The 6682-nt window shown below is 36.2% G+C and overlaps 1 long non-coding RNA gene and 1 pseudogene across 1 annotated transcript; both read right to left on the bottom strand.

Moving 5' to 3' along the window:
* LOC120135197 lies at window positions 1-2155 on the bottom strand. The gene is made up of 2 exons (XR_005517230.1): window positions 1642-2155; window positions 1-581 (listed from the first exon to the last, which is right to left on the bottom strand). It is a non-coding gene; the product is annotated as an uncharacterized LOC120135197 (long non-coding RNA).
* A 1278-nt stretch (window positions 2156-3433) lies between these two features.
* Window positions 3434-4377, bottom strand: LOC120135093 (annotated as a pseudogene).
* Window positions 4378-6682: the final 2305 nt, after the last annotated feature.

Here is a 6682-nt window from a genome sequence, read left to right as displayed (position 1 = left end):
ATGCCACGTTGGAAAAGAATAAATCACTGAACTCCAAGCTTTCTGACGTTTCAAATGAGATTCAGCTCGCACAGGGCACAATACATCAACTCATGGCTGAAATTAGTCAATCAAAGGTGGAACTGGGTGAAAAAGAAAAGGAATTTGTGACGCTCAAAGAGGTGCACGAGGTGCATGGGAATCAATCATCTGCTAAGATAAAAGACTCACAGGCACAAGTGACAGGCTTGGAACTCGAGTTGGAACAATTGCGAACAACAAACAGAGATATGGAGCTTCAGATAGGGAACAAAACAAGTGATGCAAAACAGCTGGGAGAGGTAAATATGGGACTGCAATCCCAAATTTCACAACTTGAGATGATATTAAAGACAAGATAAGAGGAACTTTTGACTCTCACAAAGAAATTTGAGAATAATGAGAAAGAATCGTTGTCTAGAGTTGAAAATTTGACAGTTCAGATCAACAATCTGGTAGCAGGCATGGAGTTATTACATACCGAGAAAGCTGAGTTGGAAGAACAAATTGCAGTGAAAGGTGATGAAGCATTAACTCAAGAACTTGATGGATCAAATAAATGCCTTGCATCAAGAGCTGGAGTCCCTGCATAGCTAGAAAGCAGAGCTCGAAGTTCAGCTCCAGAGTAAAACTCAAGCTATTTCAGATCATTTGATTGAGATAGAAAAGGTAAAAGAAGAGATAGTAAGCAAGACTGGGGATCAACAAAGAGTTCTTCAGGAGAATGAGGGATTGCTGGCACAAACAAAGGAACTAGAACTTGTGGTCAATTCTCTAAGGAATCAGAAAAGTGAATTGGAAGATGACTTAAGAAGTAAAATCGAAGAGAATGGTCAGTTGTGGGAGGAAAATACAGGACTACAATCCCAGAACTAGAGATGATATCGAAAACGAGGCAAGAACAACTTTTGACACTAACAAAGAAGTTTGAGGATAAAGAGAGAATCATTGTCTAGAGTGGAAAATTTGGTATTGGAGATCAACAATATGGTAGCAGACATGGAGTCATTACGCACCCAGAAAGCTCAGTTGGAAGAACATATTGTAGTGAACTACTGAAAGGTGATGAAGCATCAAGTCAAGAACCTGAAGGATCAGATAAATAATTTGCAGCAGGAGTTGGAGTCCCTGAATAACCAGAAAGCAGATTTGGAAGTGCAGCTTGAGAGAAAAAATCAAGCTATTTCAGATTATGTGATTGAGATAGAAAAGGAAAAAGAAGAGATTGTAAGCAAGATCGAGGATCAACAAAGAGTTCTGCAGGAGAAAGAGGGTTTGCTGGTGCAAATAAAGGAGCTGGAATTTAAGCTAAATTCTCTAAAAAGAACAGATTGAAGAGAATGACCAGTTGAGGGAGGAAAATACGGGACTTCAATCCCAGATTTCACAACTCGAGATGATATTAAAAACGAGAGAATATGAACTTTTGACTCTCACAAAGAACTTCGAGGACAACGAGAAAGAATCATTATCGAGAGTGGAGAATTTGACAATGCAGATTAACAATCTGCTAGTAGACATGGGGCCACTGCATAACCAAAAAGCTCAGTTGGAAGAACATATCGTTGTAAAAGGAGATGAAGAGTCGACTCAAATCAAGAGCTTGATAGATCAGATTAGGACATTGCAGCAGGAGCTGGAGTCCCTGCATAGCCAGAAAGCAGAACTTGAAGTTCAGCTTGAGGGTAAAACCCTGGCTATTCAGATCATGTGATTGAGATAGATAAGGCAAAAAAAAAGAGATAATAAACAAGAGTGAGGATCAAAAAAGGGTTCTTCTGGAGAAAGAGGGCTTGCTGGCACAAACGAAGGAACTCGAATCTGAGGTCAATTCTCTAAAGAATCAGAAAGGTGAATTGGAAAAAGACTTGAGAACTAAAATCGATGAGACCGGTCAGTTGAGGGAGGAAAAGATGGGCTTTGAAGGGCAAATCTTTGACTTAGAGAAAACATTGGTAGAAAGAGGGCTTGAGTTCAATGCCCTTGGGGAAAAGCATGCAAGCTTGGAAAATGAAACTTCCTCCCAATTAACAGCCCTAGTGACGCAGCTCCACAATTTGCAGCAGGAGTTGGATTCGTTACAAGCCAGGAGAAATGAATTGGAGTTGCAGCTTGAGAGAGAGAAACAAGAATCATTAGAAAGATTTAGCACCTTCGAGAATGAAAAAATCTGAACTGAAAAGTCAAATTAGCAATCAACAAAGAATGCTAGAAGAGCAGGGTGAGGCATATAAGAAGTTGGCCGAGGTGTACGAAGAGGTTGATAGTTTATACCAACAGTGCAAGACTAATCTCGAAGTTGCAGAAAGGAAACTGGAAGAAATGTCTGAAGAATTCTGTTCAAACGTCGACTCAACCTGAAGCAAATGGTTGAGGACCTACAACGAGATCTGCAAACAAAGGAAGACGAGAAAAAACGACCTAAATCAGATTACAAATCATCAGAGAATGCTAAAAGAACAAGAAGATGCAATACAAGCAACTCGAAACTTCATTTCAGGAGTGCAAGGCAACTATTGAAATCACAGAAAGGAAGATGCAAGAAATGGCAGGAGAGCACAATACGAACATTCAATCTAAGGATGAAATAGTTGCTGAGTTGGAGCAAACCATTGAAGACTTGAAAAGAGATATAGAAATGAACGGAGATGAGATCAGTAGTTTGGTTGAGAAAGTCCGCAATATCGAAGTTAAGCTCCGGTTGTCAAACCAAAAACTTCTAATCACATAACAGCTACTAACCGAGAACGAGGAGAGCTACAGAAAAGCTGAAACTAAGTACTTGGAAGAACAAATACAACTCGAAGAAAAGAAGCTAAGTACTTGGAAGAACAAAGACAACTCGAAGAAAAGATCTTGACATTGTCTCAAATAATCGCTGCGAATAATGAAGCATATTGCAGGATGATCAATGATATCTCCGAGAATGTAAATAGCACCTTGATTGGATTTGAAGCAGTCATACAGAAATTCAAAGAGGGATGTAGAAACTACACGCATTGCATTGAAGAAACATCGAAAGAGATCACGGTCGCAAAACATTGGATTGAAGAGACGAGGAGCGAAAATAAGCAACTAACGAATGAAGTGACCGACTTGATCGAGCAACTGAAAGATCTGAAGGAACAAGAATCTATGCTGCTAGAGCAAGTGGAGAAGATACGGGTTAAGGCAAACGATGAAGAAGATGAGCAGGAGAAGCCCCAAAGCTTTTCTCAGCATTGAATTGAAGGGGAAAAAACATTCTTAACTAGCAACTAAAAGCCTACTAATGTCTTTCATGAAAAAAAAACATCATTAAAATGTAAAATTCTAACCCAGAAAACATCAATAAAACAATAGGACACCATTGTTAAGAAATAAGAACCCCCCAACAAAAATGCTTCCACTCACAGCTTTCCGCTAGAAGTTTTCATTTTTTTTCTCCAAAAAAAACTATTATCTTTAATTAGCAAGAATCTCCCACAACAATTCAGCATCAAAAGGCGGCATTCTAGCAAGCGAACAATCTTCAAACATCGGCTCCTCTGTATTTACCGTCGGATAATCATTCAAAACGGAGGACGGTGAATTCTCACATCTCCAAAAACCATCTTCCGACACATTCGGCGACGGAAACCTCGCCAAGTCGTTGCTTAATCCGTCGCTGAAAACCAAAGGCGACGACGGAGAACACGACGAGCATGGCTCCGATACTTTCGCTTGTTTTCCAGCTCTCTTCTTCTTAGCTTTCTTCTCTCTTTTCACCTTTTGACAAATGGCTTGAATCTTAGCGTCCACCGTGCTCTTCAGAGCATTCAGCTTAGCACAATCTGCAAATCCCAACTCCGTCACGCCCTTCACGGTGGGGAAATTCAGCCTCGCGAATTCACCTCAGAGCATATACGCGGCGCGGTCGTAAGCATAAGCGGCGGCTTCGGCGGTGTCGTAAGTGCCTAACCAGACACGTACTCTGTTCAACGGCAATCTGATTTCGGCCACCCATTTTCCCCATTGCCTTTGCCTCACCCCTCTGTATAGCTTCTTCTTTTGAGGTACGCTCCAGTAATTGATTGTCAATGGAAGATTTTTGTAGTTTTGAAGAATACACTTTGGAGATTTTCGTGGAATCGAAGGGCTTCCTCTGTTTTGTTGGCAGAATTTTTGTAGGAGATCTCGTTGCCGGAGATAGACTGATGAGCCTAATGGCTCGTTAACGGCGGTTGATGGTGGCGGGCAATGGGAGAAGACGGAATCTAAAGTATTCGAGCCGCCTGATAATATGATCTCCGATAACGAAGACCCGAGATCGACGCCTTTGCTGAATTCAAGTGAATGGTTGATTTCTTGCATTTCTTCCCAGGACTTCAAAAACTGTCCCTTTTTCTTCGAGAAAATACAAAATCAAAATGCAAAATGAAACACAGAGAAACCTTGAAAACAAAAAAGAACCCAAAAAAGATTCCAAGTCGGAAGAAAGGTATGATTCTTTGTTTGAAACAGAAGATCAAAGGAAGTGAATTCTTAACGAATGAAGAAAGTTTGGGTTGATTTTGGTCCAAGCTTTTGCTGCATATATAGCAGAGCACTGGATAAAACAACAGGTTGTCTAGATTTCTTATTAAATTTTAGAGTAAACTATGCATTTAATAATTAAATTACCTTTTAATTATTTTAAAATCACACTTAAAGTTTAATTTTTATTTTATTTTAATACACCGCCGTTAAAAATTCAAATTTTAATGTTAATTTTGAATGAGGTACTAAAATAAAATAAAAATTAAATTTTAGGTATGGTTTTGAAAAACCCAAAAATTTAGATACTAAAACGGATCAAAACTGATAATTTAGATATTAAACTTATAATTTACCCTAAATTCTAAATATTAATATAAAAATATTTATTTAAATATTAATTAAATAATAAATCAATTTCTGGATTAAAACAGTAAAGGGTGTAATGTTTTCCTAACATAACATGAGTTTTCTTAATAATTTTAAATGATTATAAGATAATATTTATAAATATATTTATATTATTAATGTCTTTTCAATAAAATAAAGATAAAATAACTTCACTAAAAATATCTTATAATATATTATTTTAATCAATTTTTTTTGGATTTACCAAAATGACCAACTAAATGGTTAAGATTATTTAGAACAAATATTACTTTGTAGTCACCTTAACTTAATTAGGGATGATAATGGGTCGGGTCAGATTTTTGCCTGCTCCAACCCTGACCCGGCTCTGAAAATAAAATTTAAACCAGCATCCACCCGACTCGACCTGAATATTACTGGAAATTTTATAATAAAAAAAACACCGAAAAAAACGATGAACAGAGGGGGAAAACTCACAAATAACCCCAATGTTGCCAAATCACTTCTAGTTAAGATCATCTTCTTACTTTTGAAGACCAACTGATCAGCAAGATAGCAACTAAACATCTTATTGAATCCCAAAAAAGCATAAATTTTTTATAAGAAAAAAAAATCAAATTTTAACATTAAAACTGAGAAAAAAGAACTAAAGCAAAACTCAGAGGAAAATAAACTAAATAAAAATTGTTTTTTTTCATAAAGAAAACATGTATATTCAAAAGAAATTTAGATAGAAAATTCTCAACAACAAAAAAAAAAAACAAAAACAAAAGGAATACTTGGAGAGTTTCTGGCAAAATCCACGTTGTAGGGATGATTTCAAAACATGAACAAAGCTAAAATTATTTAGCAGTCAAGTATTTTAGGAGAGAATTTGAGAAAAGCAAATGAAGAAAATATCTCAAATTGGGAAAAAAAATTGCGGCAGTAGATAAAGGGGAAATGGAGTGGAAGGAGCCCTAAACATTTATATATAATGGCATTTTTGTAAATAAATTAAACTATATAATATAATAAAAATATTTGGGTCAGGTCGGGTCGGACATTTTCTATCCCAAACCCGACTCTGACCTGAACCCGAAAATATTGCACACTAAACCCGACCTAACCTAAACCCGAAATTAAAAAAAACACTCCTATCGGGTTGGATCGGATCGAAATCCATCGATTTCGGATTAAATTGTCATCTAGGCCCGTAAACGAACCAAACGAACACGAACATAAATGAACAAAAAAGTTATTGTTCGTGTTCATTAATTTAAATTATAAACGAATAGAAATGAACGAACACAAACGAACGTAAACAAACACAATAAATGAACATAATCGAACGTAAACAAACAAAACAAACATATAAAATTAATTTAATTTTAAAATATTAATGGGTATCAGATTAAATTTTATTGGGCCTTAATATTTTAAATGAGCCCATAGAGATTAGGTTAAACATAAACAACCGAATATAAACGAACGAAAGTAAATGAACATAAACGAACGAACGTAAATGAACCTAAATGAATGAACACAAACTAACATATTATTGAACGTTCACGAATGTAAATGGACGAATGAACCCTCTGTTCGTATTCGTTCATTTAATTAAACGAACAAAAAAACCTTGTTCATGTTCATTCGTTTAATAAATAAACGAACTTCCAACTGAATGATTTATGAACAATTCGTTGAACGTTCGATTCGTTTACATTGTCTATTTTCATCCCTAAATTTAACAAAAAATATAAATTATATGTTGATTAAATAGAATTAAACATTAAATCTCTTAACTATTATTAAAATTTCA

This window comes from Hibiscus syriacus, unplaced genomic scaffold (assembly GCF_006381635.1).
Source record: "Hibiscus syriacus cultivar Baekdansim isolate YM2019G1 unplaced genomic scaffold, ASM638163v2 tig00110602_pilon, whole genome shotgun sequence".
NCBI lineage: Eukaryota > Viridiplantae > Streptophyta > Magnoliopsida > Malvales > Malvaceae > Hibiscus > Hibiscus syriacus.
Note: the sequence above shows the minus strand (reverse complement) of the source record. Positions and strands in the feature narration are given on the sequence as shown.